At 50.1% G+C, this 26,989-nt stretch overlaps 1 protein-coding gene across 2 annotated transcripts in view; it reads left to right on the forward strand.

Annotated features, from left to right (window-relative positions):
- The window catches only part of Hpcal1 (hippocalcin like 1), a 104,957-nt gene that overhangs the window by 32,283 nt on the left and 45,685 nt on the right, over nt 1-26,989 (forward strand). Inside the window, exon 1 of one of the 2 annotated variants that reach the window (XM_031355248.1) lies at nt 4,600-5,660. The exons of the other annotated variant lie outside the window; for it this stretch is intronic. The gene's annotated coding sequence lies outside the window, so the exon portion shown is untranslated. Of the gene's footprint in view, nt 1-4,599; nt 5,661-26,989 lie in introns of those variants that run through there. 2 annotated transcript variants of the gene reach the window in all.

Below are 26,989 nucleotides of genomic sequence, written 5' to 3' on the forward strand. Positions count from 1 at the left end.
TGGCTTGCTCACTCTGTGTCTGTGTGGAGCTTAGCAACAGGCCCAGTGGAGTAGTCTCTGGGGCTCACGAGCCTCCTGAGGTGACTGAGTGTTGTTGGTCCTACTGTTGGAGCATCTGAGGCCCTGAGGGTCCTGCCAGGTTTCAATACGGGGACACTGTCCTCTGTCTTATGTTGTGGAGTGTTCTGTTCCTCTAAAGAGAAAAAAAAAATTGTGTGTGTCTGCATTTTCCCAAGATAACATCCACCATCTTCCCTATCACTCTTGACTTCATGTCCCTCCGATCTAGGAATGAAATGGCAAGTGGTTGCCCTCCTGTCTCCCTCCAAGCTCCTTCAAGAAGTTAGTCATAGAGTTGAGGATGCAGTTGAGTGCTTAACCAGGTGAGCGGCATTGCAGAATTCTTAGTTTCCCTGAGCCAAGTGTTCACACTTGAACAGGAGGGAACCAGTGTTCTTGGGCTGATTGTTCTCAGTGTAGCTTGGGACTCTGGCCATGGACGATGAGGTAGTATAGACCCTGTGCTAGAAGCTGGGTCATGCACTTGGGCATAGTGTTTCTGGACTCTTGAAGAATGTTCCAGTTATTAATGTGCTTTCCATACTGAGTGACTCAGAATGCCCTTACCATAGTAGAGGGTGAACTCAGAGGTCACCAGCAGCAGACACTGGCATTCCCTGCCCTCTTCCCGAGGTAGTTTCCCATGGGTCTAGGAGGATGAGGCGTGGGGGGGACTGAACTAAGGGCATAGTCTGGAGCCAACAGAGTGGTCTAACAAAGGCCGGAATTCTGCTCCGCCATGATAATAAGCTCCTACAGGGATGGCCTATCAGGTTCCGGCTCACCTCTCTCTCAGGCCTGAGGAGGGGCCTGCAGATTGCTGAAGCCCCTAGGGCCCTTGTCTCCATACTCTGTGCCATCCCTGTTTACTGCACAACCAGAGCTCTCCTGATCACACCACCCATGTCACATGAGCCTTGAACTCCTTCCCTCTGGGTTAAAACATCCTACTTGTTCCCCCCTTCATAGAACATCTGTTCTAAATTCTAGATTCTGCATTGATGTGTAATAGATTTGGAATAAATTGCATGGTATGGTTCACCAAGCCAAACTCTACATCATGCACCAGGGACTGGTTCTCTTAAGAAAACACACACACACACACACACACACACACACTCACTCACTTACTTCAGACCAGCTGTCCTGGACAGTGTCTCTAACAACTCCCAAGTCCAGATTTGTAACAGAAGTCACAGCACAGACTTGCCACTGGGTTCCAGTGACTTCCCTGGGGTCAGACTTGGCCATGATGGAAGTCGGAAGCTTGGGAACAGAGGGTTGGTATCATGAAACAGAGACCCTCCCAAAGCCCCCAGGAGAGGAGTTCAAGGGTCCTTTGTTGTAAAGTACCCTTGCCCATTGCAATTGGAAGAGAGTGTGTAGGATTAGAGACAGTCCGTTCATTGGTGAGAAACACTGAGACCTTGGCATTGAGTGAATGAGTGCTGAGTGGGGTGGGGCCCCATGTTGGAGCCTCTGCATAGTCTGGGCAAGTCCAACCTACCATCAGTCAAGACTGGCCATCCCTAGCTCCTGGACACAGTCCAAACAAGACTTAGTCTGTGACCTTTGGTCAGCCCATGGGAGAGTGAATGTGTAAATGACTAGGCCCCAGCCTGGAGTATGGGAGAAGCTTCCCAGGGAAGCCTCGAAGGGAAGCCCGAGGCTTACTCTGGACCTCTCTAGACATCTGGCTGTTGATGTGGGAGGGGCTCAGCTGAGTGTGTTCCAGGCACAAGGAACAGCATGTGCTAAGGTGCCTGGGCCTCAGGATTGGATCAAGGCATACCTTAAGTGCCTTTCTGGGAGTCCCATCAATCTCTACTCTGGTTTTGTTTGTCTTCCTCCCCAGTTTTCCCGTGTGGAGGGAGGTACAGTCCGTTCCTGGCCTAGCATGTTCCTGCCACCATGCAAAAGTCTCTCTGTCCTGAGGCTGGGATCCAAGGCCTGGACACGGCGTTTCCACCTCTTCTCCGAGGTCTTCTCCACCCCCTTCTTAGAGAAAGGCCATGATGTGGAAGCGGGCACTTTAGAGATCAGCTGCTTTGTTTGTGAGGTCTGGCTTGGGGCTCAGTGTGGAAGTCATTGCCCTGCCACTGTGGCAAGGACTGCCCTCCGTGAAGCTTTGAGTGTGGGAGTTGTTCTGCTTCCTACTCCTGGCTCCGCTGTACCCGGGAAGGTGCTGAGACCACATGTCTGTATAGAGCCAGCCATACTGAAGCTGGTATGGTCAGCAAGGGCTCTGCTGTCCCACTGTCAAAATGACCATGGTAGTGGTTGCTAACCGTCCCCATGCATCTAAACCGGGACCAGACTTTCCCTGTGACCCAGGTAATGCAGGAAGCCACTGGACTGTGTGGGCTGTTAAGTTTCACTACTAGCTTCCTCACGGTAAATCAGCACACACACAGGCCTCTGCATCTGCACTTCCCTCATGCCTGCTGGGCTGCTGGGCAGGCTTAGCTCACCTCTGCTTTGCCCGCTTTGCCAGCTACCGTTTAGAAGTCTTGCTATCTTCAAAGGCAAGGGGCCCCAAACATAGAGGGCTGAGTTCTGCAACTTGAGAACACTTCAAACTGACTTCAACTAAAAGTCAGTTTAAAACCTGGTCTCTGATCTCCCTAGAATGTTACCCCCTAGGGCTGGGAACCCTACTAGGCAGGAGGACTGACTGCCTTTCTGTAGTGATCAGGGCAAGCGCCATCTTCAGTTAAAGCAAAAATGAGTGTTGGGCAGGAAGAAGTGAATTGGAAGAAGGAAACGAGGAAAGAAGGGGAGGAAAGGAAAGGAGGTGGGAAGGGGAGGGAAGAGGGGAGGGGAAGAAGGAGAGGAGAGAAGAACCAGAGGAGAGCAGGAGGAGGAGGAAGGGGAGGAGGCAGAGGGAGTAGAGGAAGAGGAAGAAGGGGAGGGGGACATTTTCTCTCCTAAAAGAAGAACTGGAGTTTGAGTGAGAATTTTAAGATTTATTTTATTATTTTAATTATGTGCCTGTCTGTGTGGGGGTATGCATTTGTGAGCATAGGTGCCTGCAGAGGCCAGAGGGGCAGATTCCTTCAGAACTGGAGTTACAGGCAGCTGCCCCGTGTGGGTTCTGGGAACCCAAATGGGGGCCTCTGCAGGAACAGCCAGTACTCGTAACTGCTGGGCCATTGCTCTAGCTTATTGGGTCGGCAGTTTTAAAAGAAGGGGAACGTTGCTCCCTTGCGATATTGTTTGTCCCTCCCCCCCCCCTCTTATGCCTTTCCCTTAAAGCACCCACTTCTGCTAAAAAGCTCCGGTCCCAGCTTTCTTCCAGGGACGAAGCACCCTGGTGGTAACTCAGATGGACACGTGAAGAACCAAAAGCCCCATTCATTAGCCGCCCCAAGATGGACAGTGGGTTTTGTAGCTTTTGCTGTCTTGGGCCACAGACTGGGTTGCCTATGTCCAGTGCTGGGCTTGCAGGGCCCTGCTGGAGCTGCCTTGATCTAAAGTTGAAGGACAGAAGTAAACCTAGTTCTTGTGAAGGGACTTTTAGATGGTTGTCTAGTGATATCTAAAACCCTCCTTTTGCTCCTTGTCGGGGTGGGTTGAGAGAGGGGAGTGAGAACAGGAGGAAGAAGGATCTATGTGAAGGCAGGCTGAGCAAGTGGTTGGCTCTGCTTTTCCTCAGTACATGGCTCCTGTGCAAGGCTCTCCCCACTCCCACCCCCATGGTCCTCTTTTATGGGGACACTGAGCTGGTTCTCCATAGGGAGGCTGTGTGGTATCCTGTAGGCCCTCTACAAGGAGCGTCTGCATGGAGCATCCTACCTGGTATATCTTCCTTGGAGAAACCTACATGGAGCTCAGAACCTGTTGTTTTATAACCAGTTGAGCTATGGAAACCAGGGCTGAAGCTTTCCCCTATTGAAAGTTAAACCAAACACAACCCAGGCGCAAAGCCATGTGAAGTACTACAGTGAACTCACCACCCTGAGGCTTTGATCTCCCAGGTTCCTGTTCCTGCACACAGCACCAGGGGACATTGTCTTTGATGTTGACTCTAGCCCAGCCATCTTGGGACCAGCTAAGCTGTCTGTCAGGGAGCAGTGGTGGTAGGTCTGAGCCAGGACTAATTATATAACAGAGTCTGGATCTCAGGCCCCACCTGGGCAGGTCATTTGACAGGAAGGGAACCCAAATGCCTTGGATTGGCACAGAGCCTGTTTATTCAGGAAGTGAGAAAGGGCACACATCTGCTCGGTGGTGCAAAGGCAAGCCAAGTTCCTAAAGTCGCCCAGCCATTGTCTTGGTGGAATTGTGGAATAGCTTCTTGGATGTCACTCTTTCAGGCCCTGAAATGGAGCCCTACACAAAGAAATGAGAATAATGACCCAGGCGTCCCAGCCCCCATTGTACCATCTGGTGGCTCAGAAATCTTTTATAATCAAATGAGTAAGGAGACTTCTCACACTTCACACTGTCTGTCTGCGTGCTCTTTCTCTTTTTCTCTCACACGCATGCGTGATGCACGCACGAAGATTCTGAAGCAACAGCCACCAGGAACGGGTTTTTTTTTTTTTTTTTTTTGCTATGCTTTGGAGCCTGGGTGGGTACACAGATGGTATGTTTAGCCAAAGCATGAGGGATAATTTGGAAATAAATGAAAGTTTGAGTCTGTGGACGCATCTGACGGGTTTGTGTTCTCTCTGTGTGTGTCTGGGTCTGTGTGACAGACCATCATAGCTTGTATGCCTTGGGGTCCTTAGGCCTCTGGGTTGGAACATGGCTGACACCCACCTGGTTGTCTTTGATCCTCTTGGGGGTAGGTAGGCCAGAGAGGTAGTGATCATGATCGGTAATGAGGACACAGTGGCCAGCTGTAGATTACATGGGACATGGCAAAAGAAACTTTAACCCACCCCATGAAGAGATGGAAGGTGTCAGACCCAGCCTGCTTCAGGCTTTTTGAAGCCCACAGGCCTATTAGTGGCTGGCCTGGATCCCTGGGGAGGTAGTCCTTCATCTCCAAATTTGAACATGTCTGACTACTTCTACCTCCACCCCTAATTGGTGCCGATTTTGTCCACTTGGCCATTTAAGCAGCAAAACAAACCTCCAAGCAGCTTGGAGTCGACTCGTATCAGGAGCCGGTCAGGGTGTGAACGGGCTGAACCACTGGGCAGCTGGCCAGTCAGTTTAACAGCCTCAGACTGGGACTGGTAGTGTGTCCTTGTGCTGGCCAATGCTAGCGTGGCATGCCCAGGACCTCACAGACTGGGTTTCCACCATGACAAGGGATGGAACCAGCACTCGGTCTCTCTTCCCTCTCCCCCTCTCCCCTGCTGCTTTTCTGCTTCCATTACAGCTCTCATTCAGCTCCCCAGGCAGCTAGGCAGCCTCCCCTCCCCTCCCCTTCTTCCTGGTGGGGCTCAGGACCTCTTGGAGATGGGAGAGTTTAAACACGTGTTCTCTCCCTCTCTGCACCCCACCCACCTTTGGCTTGCAGACGGCTGCAAGCTGTTTTCCTCCCCAGAAGAACACGGCAGCAGTAAGCAGTAAATACCCAGGAGTCTCCCAAACACTTGCTCAACCAGCTTAGAGTGCCTCCGACGCCTCCGGTAGACACTGCTCAGGTGAGTTCAGCTTCACGGGTAGTGTAGGCGCCACTCAGGGAACAGGAAGGTCTTTGGGTCTGGGTGCTGGATGAATGTTCCTCTCGACTTGAGTATCCGCTGCTTGCTGCGCGTCACGCTGCTGTGTGGGGGCCTGGTAGAACTTCCATAGGAATCCCATGGCAGTAGGGGAAGTGGGATGGGGAAGGTTTTTTTTTGTCCTGTGCTGGTGAGTCCCAAGGATTTCATGAGTGAAATAGCCTTCCCTTTGTTTCACAGTGGTCCCCATAACATTACCCTCCTCACATTAGGTCCCAAGTGTGAACCAAAGTGCTGTGTAAATGGTGGCAGGGAGGAGGAGACACAGTTTAAAAACTATGCTGATGCTGGAGAGGTGGCTATGCAGTTAAAGGCTGGTCTCACAACCAAAATGACAAAGCCTCAATGTCCACTGATCTACTAACCCTTCTTTTGAAGTGCCTCCCATCACCCTGGGTTTCTAGCACCTGATTTGGAAGAGTGGGGGATTGTCATCCCCAGTGAATACCTACTCTGCTTTCAGGCTCCCCCCAGACTTTCTGGAAATTTCTGCTAGCCTCTATCTTCTCAAGTAAAAATGCATCTCTGTCTCCTCCACGTCATCTGGCTTCTTATTCTGCCCTGGGGACAGGGGGTGGTCTAGGAACTGACCCCCACCCCCAGGCCTCCTCTGTGGCATTGGACACCACTAGGCAGAGGACACTGTCACATCAGCTTAATATCTGGTCTCTACGTTCCTTGTCGATGCCTCTAGATCGATTCACACAAGGCTCAGCGTAGCAGTCTGCTTCAGACATTAAAAGTATAAGTCATGGGGATGGGGAAGGAGGGTCAGGGTCAGTACCACCTGAGAGTCCAGCTTAGGGGTGTCCTGACCAGTTACCCAAGCGTGCGTTCCTCCCTGCTTTGATCCAGTTCTGAGATGTCTGCTGTGAGTCTAGCTGGTGCCAGGGAGTTAGAAAGGGGAAGGCTCGGGATTAAAAGCCAGCGAGGCAGACTTACGGTATCCAGCAACTTTGTGCACTCTAAGCAGCAACATTGGGTTTCTTTTTAAAGTAATCTAGATTTTGGCTGCCTCCCAGGAAATCCGGATGTGTGTGGCGTGATGTGGCTCACGCCTGTTTGGTCTAGTAGCCCGGCTTCTTTGCCAAAAGGTCACTGTGAAGTTCCCAGCAGCTGGGCCACAGAGGTACATGAAGGGCCTATCCAAATTTCAGGCAAATGAAAGACTCTGTTTTATCACTGATATACTCTGATGCCAGCAGCTACACCCTGGGTGCCCGGTCGCTCTCTGATGCTGCTCTGTGTGCGTCTTTCCTATGCATTTTGCTCTTTCTGTGCCCAGGAATTTTCTTGGCTCCTATGACGCAGCTGACCATGGCAGTGGATGTTTCTGAATTTCTTCCCATTATTACTATGTCAGAATGGAATGCAAATCTTAAAAAAGAAATTTTATCATGGTTTTCCACTGCTAAAAAAGTAATAACAAGCCAGGCATGGTGACTCATGTCTAGAATTCTGCTGCTGCTCAGGAGGCTGAGACAGGAGGATTGCTATGAGTTCTAGGCCAGCCTGGCCTACAGTGTCTGACCTCCATCCTTCAAAAAAGAGAAACAGGGCTTTGGGATATAGCTTAGTTGGTAGAGTGCTTGCCTAGCATATACAAGGCTCTGGAATCTAAACCTCGCCTCTTATGACCGGTCTTGATAGTGTATCCCTATAATCCCAGCACTTGGGAGGTAGAGGCAGGAGAATCAGAAGTTCAAAGTTTGCATAAAAAAAAAAAAAAGAATAAGGTTGGACTCCCATTTCATGCTGTATAAAAGAACTCAAAATATACCAAAAACCTACATATAGTAGCTTAAACTAGAACACTCCTAGGAGCTAAATGAGCAAAGTCTTGACCTTGAATTAGGGTCATCACTTCTTAGATACTGACTCAGAAAGAACAAACATCGAAAGATAACACAGTTGCCCTTCAAAGGACACTGGCGGAGAAGAGAAGAGCCAGAGTGCAAGGCGCATACATTGTAAACCTGCATGCATCTGGAATGCGCAAAGAGCTCTTACAACGCAGTGGCAAAAGACTCACAGAAGACATCGGGCAAGGTACTTTTGTTGGTTCTTTTCTCATTGCACTGACAAGGTGTTTACAAAAGGAGAAAAGAAGAAAGGATGGTGTCTGGTCACATTGCTACCACAGTCAGGAAGGGGTGGGGCAATCCTGGTGCTCAGCTCCCTCTCTCCCTTTTATTCAATCCAAAATCCTAGCCAATGGAATGGCTTTCCCCACAGTTAGGGTGGGTCTTCCCACCCTAGCTAACCCAACCGAGAAATTCCCTCACAGGCATGCCTAGAAGTTTGTTTACTAGCTGATTCTAGAACCCATCAAGTTGACAATGTTCTTTCTTAAAGAATTCATGCAGGGACTGTGAGCACCATGACTGCCCAATCCTGAATCCAGGAATCACCTGTCCTGAGAGCCATGTAATCCAAGACCACCATAAAGGGCCCCGCCATAGCCACCAAGACCCTGAGAACGTCAGGCAGATGCAGTACAGGAGTGGATGTGGGAACAACGGAACCCTTGTGCATTGCTAAAAGAGATGCTAAGAGAAGGAAGCATTCCCAGGAGATGGCAGGCTGTGTCATCCCACTTCCGTGAAATCTTCAGAGCAAGGAACTCCCGGCAGAGAGAGTGTGAACATGCATGGTTGCCTGGGATGGTGGTCAGGAGAAAATGGTAGTAAGATTTCATTTCGTGTGTGTGTGTGTGTGTGTGTGTGTGTGTGTGTGTGTTAAGCATACTGTTGTCATACATACGGAGGTCAGAACAACTAATGAAAGTTGGTTTTCTCTCTTCACCATGTAAGTCTTGGTGGGACTGAACTCAGGTTTCAAGCTTGCTATGGCGAGCACCTTCATCATCAAGGCATCTCTCTGGCCCATGTATGACATTTCTTAGGAGGGAGACAAACATGTTCTAAAGTGGATTGTGGTGATGACCACACATGATCACAGGTACCTCTGAAACAACTGGGTTCCATACTTTGGACGTGTGAAGCGTGCGCTGAGCCTGTTAGTCCTCAGTGGAGGTGTATGTTAGTCACACCTTGCTGTGACAAGACACCTGACAAGAGGAGTTCCTAGAAGGAAGGGTTTTTTTTTTTTTCTGGCTCACAGATTGAGGGGACCCAGTCCCATAGCTGTTGGGAAGCGGGAGGCAACCGTTCATGTTACATCCACCGTCAGGAAGCATGGAGATGCATACTGCTACTCGGCCCCTATTCATCTTTCCATTCACTCTGGGGCTCCATTTAGGTCAGCAGTTCTCAGTCTGGGAGGATCAAACACCTCTTTCACAGGGGACACCCAAGACCATCAGGAATACATAGATATTCACATTAGGATTCATAACAGTAACAACGAAAAGAATTGTCCGGTTGGAGGTCACTACACCATGAGGAACTGTATTAAAGGGTCGTAGCATTTGGGCGAATGAGAACCACTGATGTAGATCATGGGATGGTGCAGCCCACATTCAGGGTGGGCCTTCCTTCCTCAGTAAACCTCTCTGGAAGTGCCCTCATAGACACTCACCCAGGACTTTGTCCCCTAGGCAGTTCCAGACGCTGGATGACAGTAAGGGTTGACGAACACAGGCTGTTATTTTAAAATGCCAAGGACTTAACACAGGAGCTCTGCTTGTGTTTCTCCTTCCCCAGCTCCCATTTCAGTGGGAAGAGCTTTCCCTCAGTGTCCTCCCCTCAGCCTGTCTTCCCTTCTTTCTTCCCTCCTAGTCTTGAGGAATCCACTCAGAAGGCACCTTGCACCCTACCCACATATCACTACAATGTTTGCACTGCAGTGTTAGATCTCTTTAGTTTTCCTCACAGGCTGATTTCCCACTGGTGCTTCTGTCTAGAGATGAACTAACTAACTGTCCCAGAACCAGGTGACTGTGTCTCCATTATCTGTCACACACCAGAGGCTTTGCAAGCTGGGGCAAGATCCAGGCTTCCTCGGTCATCCCAGAAGTTCATCCTTTGTTATCTGAGCCTCAGATGGGCGGGAGAAACTGCAGAAAACAGCCCAGGGTAGGAACTGAAGGATGGGAGCTCAGAGTGTGATGCCTCCCCAGGAGGAGGGGCCTCTGGAGTCTCAGGATTGCCGTGGTCCAGATGTCAATCATTGCAGCCTTCTGTATATTAGAGCAAAACAAAAATAATCTGCTGTCCTTCTGGCTAGCTAGGGCGCTCTTTAAGAGTGACTTCTGTTCCTCATCTGTGGGATGGGTTGGATCCTTTAGTGATTTTTTTTTGATCTGCACTGGTCAACAAGAAAGCAAACTTTGAAAGGGTATGCTGACTCTCTGAGAAAGCGGGTTGAGCTTTGGGCTAGGTTAAGATGTGGACAGTCCTCATCCCAGCTCCTACCTCAGGGGTGACACTGACAACACATTGACACATTTTCAGCCCTACTGTCCTAATGGACTTTGGAAGGGCCGCCTCTGTCTTCTACACCCACCCTCTCATCTCTCAAATGGGAAGGACTTCTGTCCTGCCCATTTTGTGGCCAGAGAGCCCACAAGTGTTTCTGTGAGTTATGTGAGCGCGAGCCTTCCGTGACATGCTTCAGATGCCAAGGACTCTCTGAGGCTGCGTGGCTGGCTTGCACCTAACTCCACAGAGACAGCCATGTTTCCTAAATCAAAAATGGTCTCCAGGCATGCCCAGTGGGTGCTTCATCAGCGAGGTTGTCCCCCATCCCCGCCCTGCTGCTCAACAATTTCCTAGAGTTTGAGTGAGAGCCAAAATACAATTAAAAGAAACAGAACTATGTTAGCTTACAGGGCCGGAACAAACTCGGAAGTGTGGACTCTTAAGGCCCCACAAGGCATCCCCAGGAGAGTCTTGGAAACCAGTCTTCCTTGTTCTTTGGGGATGAGAGCCCCTGGCTAAGGTGTTACAGCAGTGGTACTGGGCCCCTCTTGGAGAATGTGTGCCCTTGCCATGAGTCATGACACATTCATTTACCCTTAGACCGCACAGAGAGTGGGATGGTATTGATTTGTGGGCCTTTAGGGAAAACTTACTCCTAGCTGGTGAGAGAGAGCTGGTCTGCAGATATTCTGGGCAGGACTGGACTGTGAGGCCATAGATCAGAGCCTGTTCCGCCCTGCTCCTCCACTCTCCGAGTGTGTGGGAGAGTGAGCCAGGGACAGATAGGAGGAGGTGTGGGAGAGACACTGAAGAAGGAGGGAGAGGAGGGGGAGGAAGAGAGGGGAGGAGGATGGGAGAAGAGAAGGAGGTGGGGAGGGAGGAAAAAGAAGGGGAGGGGAAGAAAGGGAGGAAGGGGGAGGGGGAGGAGGACAGTGCCAGCTGCAGGGGCAGTAGCAGCAGCCCCCACTCCTGAAGTGAGTACTTAGCCTTCCTCTGCCCCTGAGAAGCAGTTTTGGTCTGTGTAGGCATCCTGAGTGTCTGAGTTGTTTTTTGTTTTTGTTTTTGTTTTTTTAATCTTTCCCAGCCCCTAGCCCCTGCTCTCCTATCAGGGACTGCATGAGCCTTTCCTGCTCTCCTATCGGGGACTGCATGAGCCTTTCCTTAACCAGCTATAACCAGAGCAATGCACTTGCTTAGGCACAGAGTCCGTTGGGGCCATCCAGTACTAAAATACCTCAGGCCATCTGCAGCTCTGCCGATCTTCCTGCTGTGAGACTCTGAGCCTGGTTTCTGCTCTCTGGCAGAGCTTGTTAACATCTTGACTCCTTCCTTTTTTGGTTTTTTGAGACAGGGTTTCTCTGTGTAGCACTGGCTGTCCTGGAACTCACTCTGTAGACCAGGCTGGCCTCGAACTCAGAAATCCGCCTGTCTCTGCCTCCCGACTCCTTCTCTTCTAACTGTCCTTCCTCTGTGGAAGAAATGCACATTGCTCTTCAACTATATAGGCATGACCTAAATGTGTCATCCAGCTGGCAATGGGCTCAAAGCTAATTAGTCACCAGCACCTAGGAAATGCTCACTACTATCTACCAGACTCATTCATTCATTCACTCACCCACTCATTTGTTCTTTAGATTTCAGTAACAGCCCTATGAGACAGGTGTGTCTTTCTTGTTTGATAAAGTGATGCCCAGCAAGGTCCCTAACAACTTGCTGAACTACTAAACCTCACACTTCCCCAGAAGAGGAGACAGGATCCATGTATAGGGCTCTTGAGTCTAGCACAGAAGTATTAGCCTGCAAGGAAGCCAACCCTATATGGGAAGGGCCCACAGAAAAAGTCCTTGTGCTTAAAGGACCAGGGGCAGTGGCTGTGAAATAAGTCTTGAAGGCTAGCTGAGGCCTCAGTAAGAAAAAAACTTGGCTGAGGCCAGAATGGGCTAAAATAATAAAGCACAAGTGTCTAGGAGGACCACTGTGAGCTGGGCACCAGTGGGGTGTCACGCACACTGATCTCTGTCCTGCAGTTCCTCTATAAGGCGTGGCTCCCCTAACTTACTACTAAGGACGACCCCAAGGCCCCGAAGTAGGAAATATCCATCCAAGTCTGAAAGCGGGATATGCACCTGCTTGGTTTCATCAGGGCACTCTTGTCTCCCCACCCCGACCCCACCAGTCTAGAGACTGGAAATAGCATCCCTCAGCATTGGTTGAGTACTAAGAAGCACTTCCCCATAAGGGGTCAAGGCCCATCCACTCACCTCTAATCGCACTCTTATCCTGGGATTTCCCACACCTTACCTTGCAAACTTCACCCCAACTGACAGTGTTAAAACTTACACCCTCTCTCCTAGGCCACCATTCCCCAAAGCCTGACTGAATGTCTTAAAAGAAGAATTAAAACAGGGGTGGCCTCCAGGAGTGGGATACACTCCAGCTATGTCGGAGGCTGAGGCAGGAGGATTGTTCGAAGCCAGCTGGAGCACCTGTCTCAATGAATCATGGCAGCGGAGAAGAGCCTATGCTGCCCAGTCCAGGAGTAACATCCTAGTATTCAAGGTGGAATGAGGAGGGAGACCAAACTAGGCCAGAATCTGCAGGTGACAGCCACCTGGCCAAGTTCCCAAGCTCCTGGTTTTGTTCTTCCTCATGTACCTATTTCCCAGTGTTTCCTTATCTTGCACCCTTTTCTGCCTTGGGAGCTGTGTGACATGTGGCCTGTGTGTCACATGGCCAGGAGGCTGTGGCAGATACCACTGAGCAGCCCAGAGAGGATGCCAAAGGGAAGAAGCCCTGAGGTCCGGCACCCTGGGATCCTCTCTGGCTCACATCTGTGACAACGTGCCTTTTAAAGCATGCTAAAAGAGCATAGAAGCCTCCGTATCTTTATTAGATCACTCTGCATCGACCCACAAGAAGCCAGTGTTCTTTTAAACATCACTGCTTCCTCCATACCCACCCCACATCCCCCCACCCCCCACCTCCCGCCCCACTTCCTCCTCACTCCCTCTGAGGTATCTGCAGAACAATGTTATTTACTCCCATTTGTTTTCTCTACCTGCTGTTTAGAGAAAAGAAAATCAAGAGATAGTATTCTCTCTCCCCTTCCTTATCTTGTTCCCCGCATCCCCAACAATAAGACTATCTTCCTATGAAACAACAGCCTTCTCTGTGCAGAAAAAGGTATGTCTTGGCAGGAGAGAGAGATTATGAAGGAACAGCAGGAAGGGATAGAGAGGCATAGGGCAAGGCTGTTCACCCATTCAGGACCCTGGCTGTGACCTGGACCCCTGCTCCTGGATTGACTCTGGTAGGTGCTAAAGCTTCACCCTGCCTGGAAGTCCCTTTCAAGTATACACTTGGCCCACCTTGTGTGCCCATCTTGCATGCCCACCTGGTGTACTTTGTGGTGTAGCACCTCCGGAAAGGGGCCTTTCTCCTATATAGATGCTGGAAATGAGGAGAGTGTGCAAGGCCCCGTTTCTAGCTCAAACTGCCATTGCTGCCATTGGTGAATGCCTCTGGCCTCACCTTGGCCAGCAAAGGGTGGGTGCACAGTAGGGTGCTGAGACAGCCCTGCTTCTTAACGGAGAACGGGATAAACTGACAATGACGCAGACTATCCTTGGTGTGTTCGTGGTGGGCAGCTGTGTGCAGGTGCTTGGGAAGTGGATGGAGGCGTCAGGGCCCTCTGGATTCATGTCTGACACTACTTGGTGGGGTCCACAGAGACTGAGAAGGTGAAAGGCTCTGGTTTTGTCCCAGAGAAAGTGTCTTTAGGTGCCTGGCTGAAGGGCTCTCTCTGCCTGCTTTCTCCCATCTCTCTGTAGACAGTCTTTGCTGCCCTTGGCTTGCTCGCCAGCAGTCAAGGGCATCAGACACCTCAAGGATGCCAGGCTTTGCCTGTTGTTGGTAGGTTCTCCATTGCAGCGGCATGCCTCCGGCAGATGTGTATCTTGCCACTGTGGAGCCTTCCAGCCTGTCAGCTTGATGGCCTCCACTTTAGACTACTACTCAGGACCAGAAGGATGACTGTGGGGCGGATGGAGGGGGGACGACTACCCAAGGGCATGGCACACTTGACACAATATGGTGGCTCAGGGCTTTCCATAGGCTCTTAAGGGGTAGCCAGCTCATAGGGAGACCTTGGTTAGTAACTGTACAGAGGCTGGTCAGGAGATGATGGGTCTAACATGGAAACCAACTGGCTTTCACTTGGAGTCTACCACCTAGTGAGAAAGCCACCAAGGAGTGGAACCCACCCACTCACTCCTCCTTTCCTTCACCACCTTTTGTTTTGTTTTGTTTGTTTCTTGACAGAGTCTCATGGAGCCCAGGCTGGCTTTGAATTCTCTATGTAGCTAAGACTAGCCTTGAACTTTTCTGATCCACCTCCCTCTATCTCTCAAGTGCCAGGAGTATAGGCATGTATCAGCACACCTGGTTTATGTGTTAGTGGTTCATGGGAGATGTAGCCACGAGCATGCTACCCACTGAGAAACACTCCTGACCTTTTCCCAGAAGTTCCTCTGTGGTCCTAATGGCCTTAAAAAAAGTTGGCAGGGAGGATTCCCAGAGCCTGCTTTGTGTTCTGCCCTGAACTTCGGCCACTGGTAAAACCACCAGTCCCTGCCCTTGTCAGCAGGGTTTAGCAGGTGTTATCTGTGCATAATGGTTTGTTTACAGAGGGGCTTCTGGCTCCCTTCCCAGTCCAGACTCTGAAGCCACTGCCTGCCAGACCTCTGTTGACCAGAAGTACTGAAGGGTAAGGTCTTTTGAGCCTTCAGTTGGGCATACAGTGGTCTGTATGAGGATATGAGTTGAAAGGCTCCTGAGCAGGGAAGAGTTTCAGGGCCATGTGCGTGATGGGGAAAGTCTAAGGCCTAAAGAGAGTCACACAGACCTCCCCCCCAGCTGTGTGTGTGTGTGTGTGTGTGTGTGTGTGTGTTTGCAGGCCCCCTCCCACCCATCCTTATTCTAACACACAGTGTTTCTGAAGTGTGCGTTGGTGGGTTGGGCTTCTTACTTTTCCAATTGTAATATTGAAAGTGTCGGAGGTGTGGACCCCTCTGTGGTCATGTGACATCATGGCAAAGAAAGTAGTTATGACTTGGAGAGATCTATAGATAGATGGATGGGTAGGAGTCTTGGGGTTACCGTCTAAGCAGCCCTACATCAGCTGCCCTGATAACTTTGGGGTTCCAATAGCCCTGCTTAGAAGCTTCTAGAATGGGCTCCTCAGGAACTGTCTTAACGCTTTGCCCACCTATGCCTTCTAAACATGACTTTCCTGTGCAGAGAACACTGGGTGCAGCGGGGATACAGACACTGGGGAGCTGGGTACAAAGTCCCCCCTCCCAGATCTACCTATGAAGTGTCCTCCTGAGTTGAGCTAGAATCTTCATTTCAAAAAATACTGCATTTTAGCTGACTTTAATCCCAGGATTCTAGAAGCCAGCCTGGTCTACAAAGTGAGTTCCAGGAAAGCCAGGGCTACACAGAGCAACCCTGTCTCAAAAAAAGAACAAAAGAATTGTTTTGTTATTATTTTTAATTATGTATCTATGGGGGAGGGGTGTGTGCACATTAGTATAGTAACCCCATGGGCCAGAAGAGAGTATCAGATCCCCTGAAGCTGGACTTTACACACAATTGTGAGCTCCCCAACGTGGATACTAGGAACGAACTTGGGTTCTCTTGAAGAACAGCACCCATTCTCAACCACTGAGCCATCTCTCCATCCCTAAGGATCTTCATTTGAAAGGAACTCAGGTCAGCCCTGAGGTCAGCTGCAGCTTGGACATCCTTGGCAAGGTCAAAGGGTTTGTTTACTCTCCTCACTGCCCCTCAAGGCTGAGCGAATTTGCCGAGTGAATTGTTTCCTACAGCTGGACCTTGATCCTCTTGTCCGTTAAACAGGGTGTCGCCCTTTCCTGTTTGCTGGCTGTAGGGGTCACCTAGAGTGTACAGAACATATATAGTGCCTTGAGGCTGGCTCCCTGTGTGTGCTGGGTGAGTAGTGCCTATCCTGGGCTTTGTGGAGTGATGGGCAGGGCAGGGCAGGGTGATTCAGAGTGCCAGGATGTGGGAAAGTTTGCTGGGAGGATGCCAGGCCAGGACCACAGGGCGAGGCCTCTGGGGAACTGATGTGTTTGGTTAGGAAGAAGATGGCATTAGAGCTTCAAGCCAGTCCAGAGATGGATCCTCCTACCCTTCCTGGGCACAGGCTCCCAGCACCCAAGATGAGGGGGACACAGAGACCAAGAACTGTAACCTGGTTGGGATGTATCTCAGCTGATGTGGGAGCTGGGCCTGGGGCTCCCAGGCTTGTCCCATACCAAGGTAACTCCCTGAGTATGATGGATTACCTTGAGACTCTGTATACAGGGGTTAGGGCAACACCCTCCTGCCCTCCTGGAGGTTTGTGGGCTCATTTAGGAAGCTGATGGGTAAACTCCGGGAAAATGCCAGATGAGATTGATTGCTGATGAGATTCCTTTTCACTGTGAAAAATCCTCCCCTTGATGGATGCCACCTCACCTATCACACTGATTTCTTCTCTGAGAGAGACCAAGCCCTGTCCCCTCAATCTCTCCCCCCCTCCCACTCCTGCCTACTATATGTCCCAATTCTTCTGAACACATCTTGAAAAAGACCCAGGGATTTATTTGTGTGTTAGCTTTTCGTGTCTGCCCTGCCACGCTCAGTTCTGGAACTCAGTCAGCCAGCTTGTCTACACAGGGAAGATTGAGGTCTCCAGGAGTCTGGTTCTGGTTTGGGATCCTCAGACAGTAGGGCTCCTGGTCATCTCAGTCTGGGGTGGGGTGGGCTTGCAGTGATAGGCTTGGCAGAGTCCAGGCAAGGGACAGGCAGCAGAGTCTCGTGGGAGGCTGGGATGGAGCCAGGTGAAGGCCTTGTAAGGATAGGTAAGTCTTCCTCATGGGCTCTTTCTGAAGGCTGAATCCAGAGTGGTTGACCCTTTACTGTCTGCTGGGGATGGCTGTCTTCCTCCAGCCACAGTGCTTGCCGTCTGCCCTTAGCTGCTGACAAACCTAGGTCCTAACAGTAGTTAACCCACCGTCCTCACTTAGACTCACCACCCTGGACTGAGACTCGATCCATGAGCAAGGCTCAAGAGCATGGCTCATAGCTGGTGTACGGTTGGTCCGTCGGCCAGTTGAAGATCTCTATATTCTAAATTCATTTTTTCCCCCTCACTGTCTCTGTGTATGTCTTCACTTGCTGGATGTGTTCTGTATCCTGAGAGCATCTCACCAAGCTCAGGCTAGACTTGTATGTAGACCAGGATAGACATCATGTGACAGAGGCACCATTGCCTGGTTCTAGAACAAGTCTCACAATAGCTCTAAGGTCTGCTTTCCTAAGCCCTGGCTCACCAATAGCCATCCCCAATGGTCTCCACCCGATCTTACCATGCCTGGCCCTTTGTGATCTGACTGTTTCTCCCCCACAGCCCATCATTTGTCTTTTGCCCCTTCCGGCCCCAGAAGCTCACTGCTTACTCTCAAAACCATAGAAACAAGTTCAGGTGCTCTGTACGCCGTGCTCCAACAACCCTGGCTATACTGTATCCTGGGAGTCCACTGTTCCAGGATCTCACAGTTCTGAGCACCCTGTATCTCAGAAGCCCTGGGCATCTATAGTCCCAGGCATCCAGGGTGCCCATAGCTCTGGGCTCTCACAGACCCCAAACATCCTGAATCCAGGGTACACATAGTTCTGGGCTCCCCTAGTCCCGTGCCTCAACAGCCCAGTTGTCCCAGGCCCTAGATAACTTGATGTCTGAATAGCCTATAGCATCCTACTCCTTGGTGTCCATAGCCTGCTGGTACCTAGAGCCCCTAGTGTCCAGGATCCCACAGTCCTAAGCACCTGGCACCAGGTGTCCCAACATCACTTAGCATTTATAGCCATGAACATCCTGGCCCTGCCCATGTTACCCACAGCCCTTAGATTCCCACAATTCCATGCCCTGAAAGCTCCAGGTGTCCTCCGTCCCAGGCCTCCTAACAGCCTTATGCCCAGAGCCCTAGGTATCCTGCACCTCATGCCCTGACAACCCTGGGTATCCTGACCCCAAGTGCCTACATCTGTAGATTCCAAGAGCCCTGGGCATCCTATCCCCATGTCTCCATAGCTCTGGGCTCCTACACCCCCAGGCTTCCTGTACCACATGATGCCCTGACTTTTTGCTTCTTCACCACCCAGGTTGATGGGATTTTCTTCTATGTCTGTCTTAGAGGAGAAAAAAAAATTCTCATAATTGAGGTGCCTGATCCAAAGTCAAGGCACCCTTGACTTTATCTACATGGGCCGAGAGGTTTCCTGCCTTGGGAGCAACCAGCTCCTAGGTTGGTACTGAGTGCCTCAGTGCAGTGGGATAAGGATGTTTGGTGGTGCTAAGAGAGGGTATGGGAGCCACATAGTAATTGACATGGCAAAGGAACCCAAGAGAAGGATTGAATGGTACCCCTGAGGCATGGTAAGGAGGCATTTCTGAAGGAGAGTTCTAATTGCTTTTGTGGTGTGCTATCATCTGAGGATAACTGTGTGAGCGCACTGACCTCCTGATGGTTAGATATAGAATTATTATAGGATGTGAGCCACTGATGTGGGGTTCTGCAAAAAGCATTTTATTAGCATTTTTAAACTAAAATTTAAATATTCTTATTGCGGAAAGACTCATAAATATCCAAAAGGAACCTGAAGAGTAAAATATTAATAACCACCACAAGCTCACATGCATATTTAGATGTAGATGTTAGACTTTCTGGTCAAAATTGTCATAAGTTCTGGACAAGTCCTTGAGCCTCCCAGTGTCCCGACTGGTTCTCACTGAAAACCTTGGAACTGATATCACAGTGAGCCCTGTGGGGAAGGAGGGGCTGGTGAAAGCAGAGGAGTTATCATTGCAGACCAGCCGTCCAATAAGCCGAGCTTTGACACTTATCTATGCCCCCCTTGGGAGACCTAGGCCCCCACGGCATGCCGTGTTCCTTTCCTGGAACCTGGGGAAGTTGGCTCGAATTCTTCTTTGGCACACCTCCTAAGCTGTGGCCAATATTTAGCCACCCTCCTTGAAGTCTCGATCCTGTGCCAAGGGTCCTGTAGACCTCTTGGCCTTGGCCATCCATTCATAGTGTCTTGTGTAGCATAGGCAGGGGCTGAAGGTCAGTGTGTGTGCATGGGGCCCCCTGACAGAAGCATGTTTACTGAGCTGTTGTGTTCCCTGCACCCGCAGCTCCGAAATGACATTTCAGGAATTGAATTACCGACATTTCAGTACTTGCAGAATCCAGGAATAGATTATTTGATTATATCTGTTGGAAGTCATCCCCGCAACTGGCTTTGCTTTCTCAGCCAACAGCTAAACCGAGTGAGGAGCGGGAGACAGCAGGGGGAGGCCGTAATTATGTGGTTCTCCCAAAAGCACATCTCTCAAGCTGGCAGCAGCTGGTGGCTTGTCCCTGGTCTGGGAAAGCCCCTAGACTCTGATGTGCCAGGCTGGACCCAAACTAGCACCAAGTCCCAACAGGCACAACATCACCTGCTAGTGCAGGTCACACTGCTGGGCCTATACAGACTAAAAATACTATTTTGATGGCTGCTCCTGTAGCCAGAGGCACCTCCCTCCCGCTCTGTAGAAGAAGTGGGCCATTTAGGTCTGCTGGGTAAAGTCAGGGTATGTGTGGCCTGATTTCCAAGACAAGTCCTCTAGAAGCTATTGGTCTTGGGGTTCCAATTTTTAGGGCTTAACAGCCATTGAGGAAATCTCTGATTTTCCTTGATCTCAAGGTATCTACAGAATATATGAAAGTTCCAGGAGGTGTTTCCCAGCCCAGCAACAATGTCTCCCTTTGGAGCTAGTAACCCTGCAACAGTGTCCCCTTTGGAGCTTGCAGCCTGCCCACCCTGAGATGGGAACATAGATACTTGGTGTAGCTGAGTTGAGGCACTGGCTTCCTGGTTGCTTCATGGCTGGAACCCACTGAGAGCCACTCATGCACACTTACCCCCGGGTCAAGAGCAAGTTTGTGAGGATAAGAAAAATGTGCCTCTCTCCCTAGGGCTCTCAGCACCCAGGCTGAGTCCAGGCAGAGCATGATGGCGGTCTAAGCACAGTGGGGAGAACTTTGTCCCTTAAAAAGTGTCACCATTTGCCTGTTAATCAAATAATAATTAATAGGTTGTGTTTAGCTCCACCAGGGAAAGCCAAAATGAGCTCTAAGGAGGCACAGGCTCAACCAGGCAAGGACTACTTAATTCAAAGGGAAAGGAAGAGCCTGGCCTCATTAGGCCACCCCCAGTGTGTCCTTGAAACGTACTTCTTGGCGTCCTGGAAAAAACAACTCTCTTGTGCAGGCGCCTACCTGGACTACTTATCTCTAAAAAGGATGGAGTCAGGCTTCTGGAGTGGTTGGACTCAAATACCATGCTGGCATTCCGCCCACACCATCTTTTGTAGAGCCCTGGAAGCCCAGGCCCCCTTTCCTATCTGAACCCCTTAATGACCTCTTCCTTTCAGTCCCGGGGAACTAACTTCCTGGTTACCCAACACCTCAGGTTTCAGCTTCCTCTCATCTGTTTCCCATCATTTCTGCAGCAGGCAGGGCATCTTCATGGTGGAGGTCGGAACAGAGAGGCAGTGTGTCACAGCCAGGTGTGGGATGTGGCTGAGGGAGATTTGGGGATTCAGGTGTCTAGTCTCTCTTGACCTGGGATGTTTAGTGACATTGCCCCCTGCTGTAAGACCCCTGACTCCTCAGAGTTCATCAGAAGAAGTGCCAAGCAACAGAGGCAGGTGTAGGGTGAGTTCCATTTTTGTCTCATGTTCCAGGGCTTGGCACCTCAGGACTGAATTGTACCTGTGGGCTGGCTTTTGTTCAAGACTGGTCTGTGAAGTATGGATACTCAGAACAGCCTCTAGACAATGAGGTAAGCACTAGCCATGACCTGAGGAGCCTGACCAGGGGCCTTGATACAAGGGGTCACTAGAGCCTAGCACTGTTGAAAACTCTCAGCATATTTTTCTGAGTTATGTGGTACCTTGCCCCTGGGAATTAGGTAGCAATGATATTATGGGAGACGTGCTCTGGCCTTCATTTCTGCCTCAGTTTCCTCATCTATAAAGGGAAAGTGGTCATCTATTTTAAGTCATTCAGAATGGAACCTGTCACTGGGCTGTAACTTTGCTGTGGATCCGAAGTAGACCGTGCATTTCAGACTGCAGAGCCCAGGCAGGAGCTGGCATACAGGAGACTCCGGGAGGTCAGTGGATGGGCAGGGGAGTAAATGATAGAGGTAAAGCCATACAAGAGGGAGGGGCCTAGTGGACGACATGCACTTAGCAGAGGGGGGTGGGATCCTGAGCTTGGGCTGGGGTGAAGTGGAAGGGTCATGTGAGTCTGGTGGGCTCTTCACTTGGAGGGAAGCTGGTCTGAATGTCCCAGCATCTTGAAAGGGACCATGTGGATAGTCCCGCTGGAGTCCACACCTGTCTTGCAACCTTTACCTGGTTTACAGTGCTTCCTGCAGCTTTTCTACCAAGTCGTTTACCCTGTCTGTCACCTTCTAGTTAGTTCTCAGTTCCACTAGGGCTTGGAGGCCTGGGTAGCAGTGCACTTAGTTCTTGTACAGGAGGGAGACTTTCTGAGCTGCAAAGCCCCATGTTGGGTGGATAGCTTAAGGTGTGGTCTCACCTAAGGGCCCCAGCAGGAGTTTCCACGAAGCTAAGTCTTATTGCATTAAAGGATCAGTGAGCAGGGTGTGGGACTTCCATGTTCTCTCTGGGGCTGGGCATCACTGCAAGCTTTGACCTGAGCAGCCTTCCCTGGGACTTTTGTTTAATCCAGTGGGCATGGAGGCTTCCTCTTCCCAGTCTCCTCCTCCCCATCTCCTGGAGGGCTCACCTGAACAGATATGAGAACCAGCCCAGTGTGTCCTCCGACAGGCTCTTCCCTGGATGGCAGTGGTAAGGAGACAGGGCATGCACAGGTTCTTGTGGGCCAGAGTTTCTCTGCTGCTGGGCTGGCTCTGGGTTCTTTTATAACCATTTAGAAGATGTACAGCAGCAGGTCCACCTGCCTCTTCTAGAAGACATCATCTTCAAAGACGAAAGAATGCATGTGGGTGTTTCCTTGGCTCACAGTTGCTCCTGGGAACCTTGCTGTCACTGTTGGCCATAGAGTGAGGATATAGCAGTCTCTCACCAACTGGTCCAGTTGTAGTTTTGCTTTCTATCTGATTAGTCTTCCAGTGATGAGAGAAAACAAAACTCCACAGCTCCCAGTGGGCTGAAGCACAGGAGGGAAGCTGTGTAGTGCTTTGTGCAGAGTTGACATGGAGAGAAACCTACTAGAGTGTAGCAGGGCCAGCAGCATGTGTTCACCACACACTTTGTGCATCCCTTCAGTCCCTCGGCACATATTATGTCTCGGTATTGTATCCAGGGTGGTGGGTTCAAACTGGATGAGCTTTGAGCACTCAGAGGCTCCCAGGTGGGAGGTAGATGATTGAGCAAGTACATATGATCCAGGGGGACAAGTGCTGTCATGAAGGCAGGGCTCAGTAATAAGTGCCACATGCTGCACCTGGTAGTCTTCCTTCCCACCTGCCTGGATATCAGCATGGTTCCCTCACTCCTGAGCGTCTGTGTTGCCCTTCAGGTGGTATTCACTTACAGCTGACACAGAGACAGCTCCCATTCCCCACCTAAGGACTGAACTACAGGTAGATTCAGAGCCACTTTGTCAAAGCTGTGTGACCCAGCAGCCATGGCTCCCTGCTCTTCCCTGGCTCTATCACACCAGCGAATCTAAGAGGAAGCAATCCAGTGCCGGGGAGCCTGCTTCCACAGGCCTCTGCTTGCTCTCCCCAGCTGGCCTGCTCTCAAACAGGTGCAGTGTTAAGAGGCGCTAAGGGACACAATCAGTGACAGGTGAGAGCAGTGAGACCCAGAACTGATGGGATAACCAGAAGTTGGTTGTAGGTGCCTGGAAGGAGGGATGGGGTGGGGTGGGGTGGAGTGGGAAACTGACTCCAGGCATGCAGCGAGCAGAGCCAGATCCCTGGACAGGGATGAGGAGCTGATGGGGAAACTGAGGCATGATGTTGAGGACGGTGTGATCCAAGGCTCAGGCCCCAGCAGGCTCTCTGCTTCTGACACGCATGCCTCCTCTCCATGAATAAAGCATGAGGGGGGAGGGTGCTGTCATCATTATCGTCTGACTCCATAATAGAAAAATTAAAATTTAAAGTGATGGAAAGTGACGAGTGACAGAAATGTTCCTAGAAACTGGAGATTGGGCGCTGAGTGGCTCTCGATGAGGATGACATCAGACACCCGAGTCAGTCCCCAGGAATGGGGTTTTAATGTTTCAGTATTTGAAGCCAAGGGACACAGGAGCCTTTATTCTCTGGGCCCTTGGGGGCCCTCAGTTCTTACTACCAGCCCTGAGAAGCAACTTCATCTCACCATGGTCCTATGCTTTGTGATACAGGCCTCCTCAGGGGCTCTAGCCAAGCCTACTCATGCCACTCATGGGGACCCATGTCATGCGCATGCCAGAGGAAGCCCAGGCCATTAAAAAGCCAGGTCACTAAAAGCCTTTCCAAATTGTTTCTGAAGTTCTCAGCCTGAATCCAATATTTGAACCCCAGGGTCCTTGGGAGTTTTTGACTCCAGACTTATTTCCTTCCTGGAGTGGCTGCTGGTTGGCACTGTGATGGATGTTGGCTACCAGCTCTGGTTGATGTTAGTTGTTTCAGTGTTTTAAAACCAGGTCTCGCTTCAAAGCCAAAGCCACTTTAACTCTCTTGCTTTCCGGCCTCAGCCCAATCAGCGTTGGGAGTGCAGGTGTGTGCCACTGCGATCAGAACGAGGTCTGTTTTCTTACCCGGGCTCTAGGAAAATCTAAAATGTAGCCAAGTCCTTAGTCCCCACCCACTCCTAGGAGCTCAGAGAAACCTGGCCGGGCCTGCCCAGTTCCCCAGGGCAACCACTTGTCTTCCTCTGGCCTGCTGGGCTCCAAATGCTACTGGGCTCCTTCCTGAAGAGCAGTCCAAATTCTCCCCCGAGTCAAGCCAAGTCCTCAGGTCAGTGGGGCAGAATGCCAGAGCTCCAGGGACAACGGGCTGCACAAAACACTTACTTTAATTAGAAGAATTATGTAAAACACATCAGAAAGTTGGCAAAAATATAGGACAAAAAAAGTCACTGAAGACTACCTCCTGACCCAGCCAGTCATTCGCCTCACCCTCTGGTGCTTTCCTCACAATATTGGCTTGCACACCGGAGAGGCCACGTGTGGTCAGCCTTCTGGAGAAGTCTAAGGATTATGGGAGACACCCTTTTTCTCCAGGATGTCTGCCTAGATGGAGGCAGTAAGTGGCCTCCTATCTGCAGACACTGATGTCCTGAGTTCAGATTCAAAACATGAGGAATACTAAATGTCACTGTTGCAGAGTGGGGTAAGGAGTGAGTGGAAGAGCCGAGGTGGCTTCTTGTGAGGAGCAGGTGTGAGGTCCAGGGAGGAATTAGGAGAGAGGGCAGACATTTGGACCTGACCTGGAGTCTGAGCCCAACCACTTCCTTCGTATGGTCATCCCCCTCCCCAAATCAGGAATAATCTTGATTATTGGTCTGTAATCGGCACACACACCCCTCCCCAGGAGAGCTGATGTTCTATGAAACATAAATTTCTGGGACTTACCACACAGAGCTGGACCATGCTGCTGCTGGGAAGACTAAAGTATAGAGGGAGACAGCAGCAGTCGTGTGGTGGATGGATGGTTCCACAGGCCAAGAAGGCCTGACAGAGTTCTGGAATGAAGAGGTGGTAAGCCCTCCCTCTCAATGAGCTACTTATGATGAACAAAGAATGCTAGAAAATAGAGTGGGGTGGGGAGGAGGAGGAAAGGAGGATCCTTACTGTCCCAACAGGAGCTGGGCTCTTCCCTGTCCAAGGTCTCTCCAGTGTGGGTGTTTACTCCTGGAGTCCTTATCCCTTATCTTTTGCTTAAAGCCTGCCCTTTCATCAAGTAACATTGTTATCCCTCCAGGGAATTCACTAAGCAGCAGGTGTTGGCTACAATCTGTCCTGTCTCCATGCCTACACTCCCACGGGAGGCTGCAGGAGATTTGAGGGTACTTGGGGGCTTTGCTCAGAGGCCAGAGCTGAGGGGTGGCAGTTGTCTGTAAGAGGAAGGCAGAGGGCATGGGTCCAGCATTCACTCCCATCTCACGCCCTTTGAGACACCCAAGGCAAAGCCGTTAGGGAAGGACACCAATTGTACAATGCCATGTTTTTGTGGTGTGGCTGTTGGGACTGATACAAATACGGAAGTGGCAATGAAACCTGGATGTCAGCCCCAGATCTTCCTCTTAGCAGCTGTCTGACCTTGGACAGCTATCCAATCTCCAGACTTTACCTTCTTCATAGGATGGGACAGTCACCCACCTCCCACTGTTAAAGGGACAGCAAGCTGCACTCTACACAAAGCTGCTGAGCACAAAGACACCAAGCAAGCCATCTCCTGGTCTGCCTTGTTTTATTCTTGGGGGGGGGGGGCGACCAAGTGAATCGACTGGAAAACCAGCAATTAAGAAAATAAGTCAGGAGAGTAATTGGTGAGGTGATAAATATTCATATTTGCTAAACCACTTATTAGCATAAATTTAAAAGATTCCTTTCTCCTGCTAAAATTGTTTTGGGTAGTTACAGAGCTGGGTACATTTGTCAAAACTAAATGGATTATACTCCTAGAAAGGATGAAATTTATTGTAGTGAGATTTAATTTTTTTTTTCTTAGCTGGGTATAGTGACACATGATTGTAATCCTAGCAATGAGGAAGCTGAGGCAGGAGGATAATAACTTCTAGGCTGGTATATATACATATATATATATATGTATATATATATACACATATATATGTGTATATATATACACACACACACATATATATACATACACATACACACATATGTGTATGTGTATATACACATATACACACATATGTATATATATATATCACTTTTTAATGCAAGCAAAGCACATGAAATTGATAAGGTCTAATTTAAGAGGATATATCTGATATTGATGAAGAAAAAGACATCTACTTTTTTAAGATTTATTTTCTTTTAATTGTGTGTCTCTGTATAAGAACAGGTGTACCACACAAGTGTAGGTGTCCTTGGAGGTCAGAGGTATCAGGTCCTTTAGAACTGGAGTTCTAGGCAATTGTGGACAACTTAGCATGGGTCCCAGAAATGGAACTCGAACTTCTGCTAGAGCTGTATGTGTTCTTAACCACTGAGCCATCTCTCTAGCCCTATCTAGTTTGCTTTGTAGACCAGGCTGTCCTTGAACTCACAGAGATCCACCTGCCTTTGTATTCCAAGTGCTGGAACCAAAGTCAAGAGCCACCATGCCCAGCTTTGTAAGCAGAACTTCTGGTGGCAAGTTTTAAAAATGTTTGGACTTGGACATGATTTAGTCCTTCCTAGTCCGCGGAAGGCCACCCCTTTTACCTCTCCCCAGAGCCATCAGGGCAGTAGACACCACCCTGATTCTCCTCGTGGGACCTTCACAGAGGCTGCAGTGTGCAGACTGAAGCAACCCTACCACTCCCCCGAGATAACTGCTTCCTCCTCCTTCCTGTTCCTGAAGCCCCTCATCTTATCACTTGTTTGTCAGAAACACTGTAAAGAGCAAAGCATGGCTCCTGAGAGTTGCTTTGGAGAGAAGGGGTTTATAACGTTGAACACTGTCCTTGGCCTGATAAAGTGAGGGACTTATGGTGAGACCCTAGAGGGTTGCCAGACTCAGGGGACACACACTAAGCTTCCC

The sequence above is a fragment of the Mastomys coucha genome, unplaced genomic scaffold (genome assembly GCF_008632895.1).
Source record: "Mastomys coucha isolate ucsf_1 unplaced genomic scaffold, UCSF_Mcou_1 pScaffold6, whole genome shotgun sequence".
NCBI lineage: Eukaryota > Metazoa > Chordata > Mammalia > Rodentia > Muridae > Mastomys > Mastomys coucha.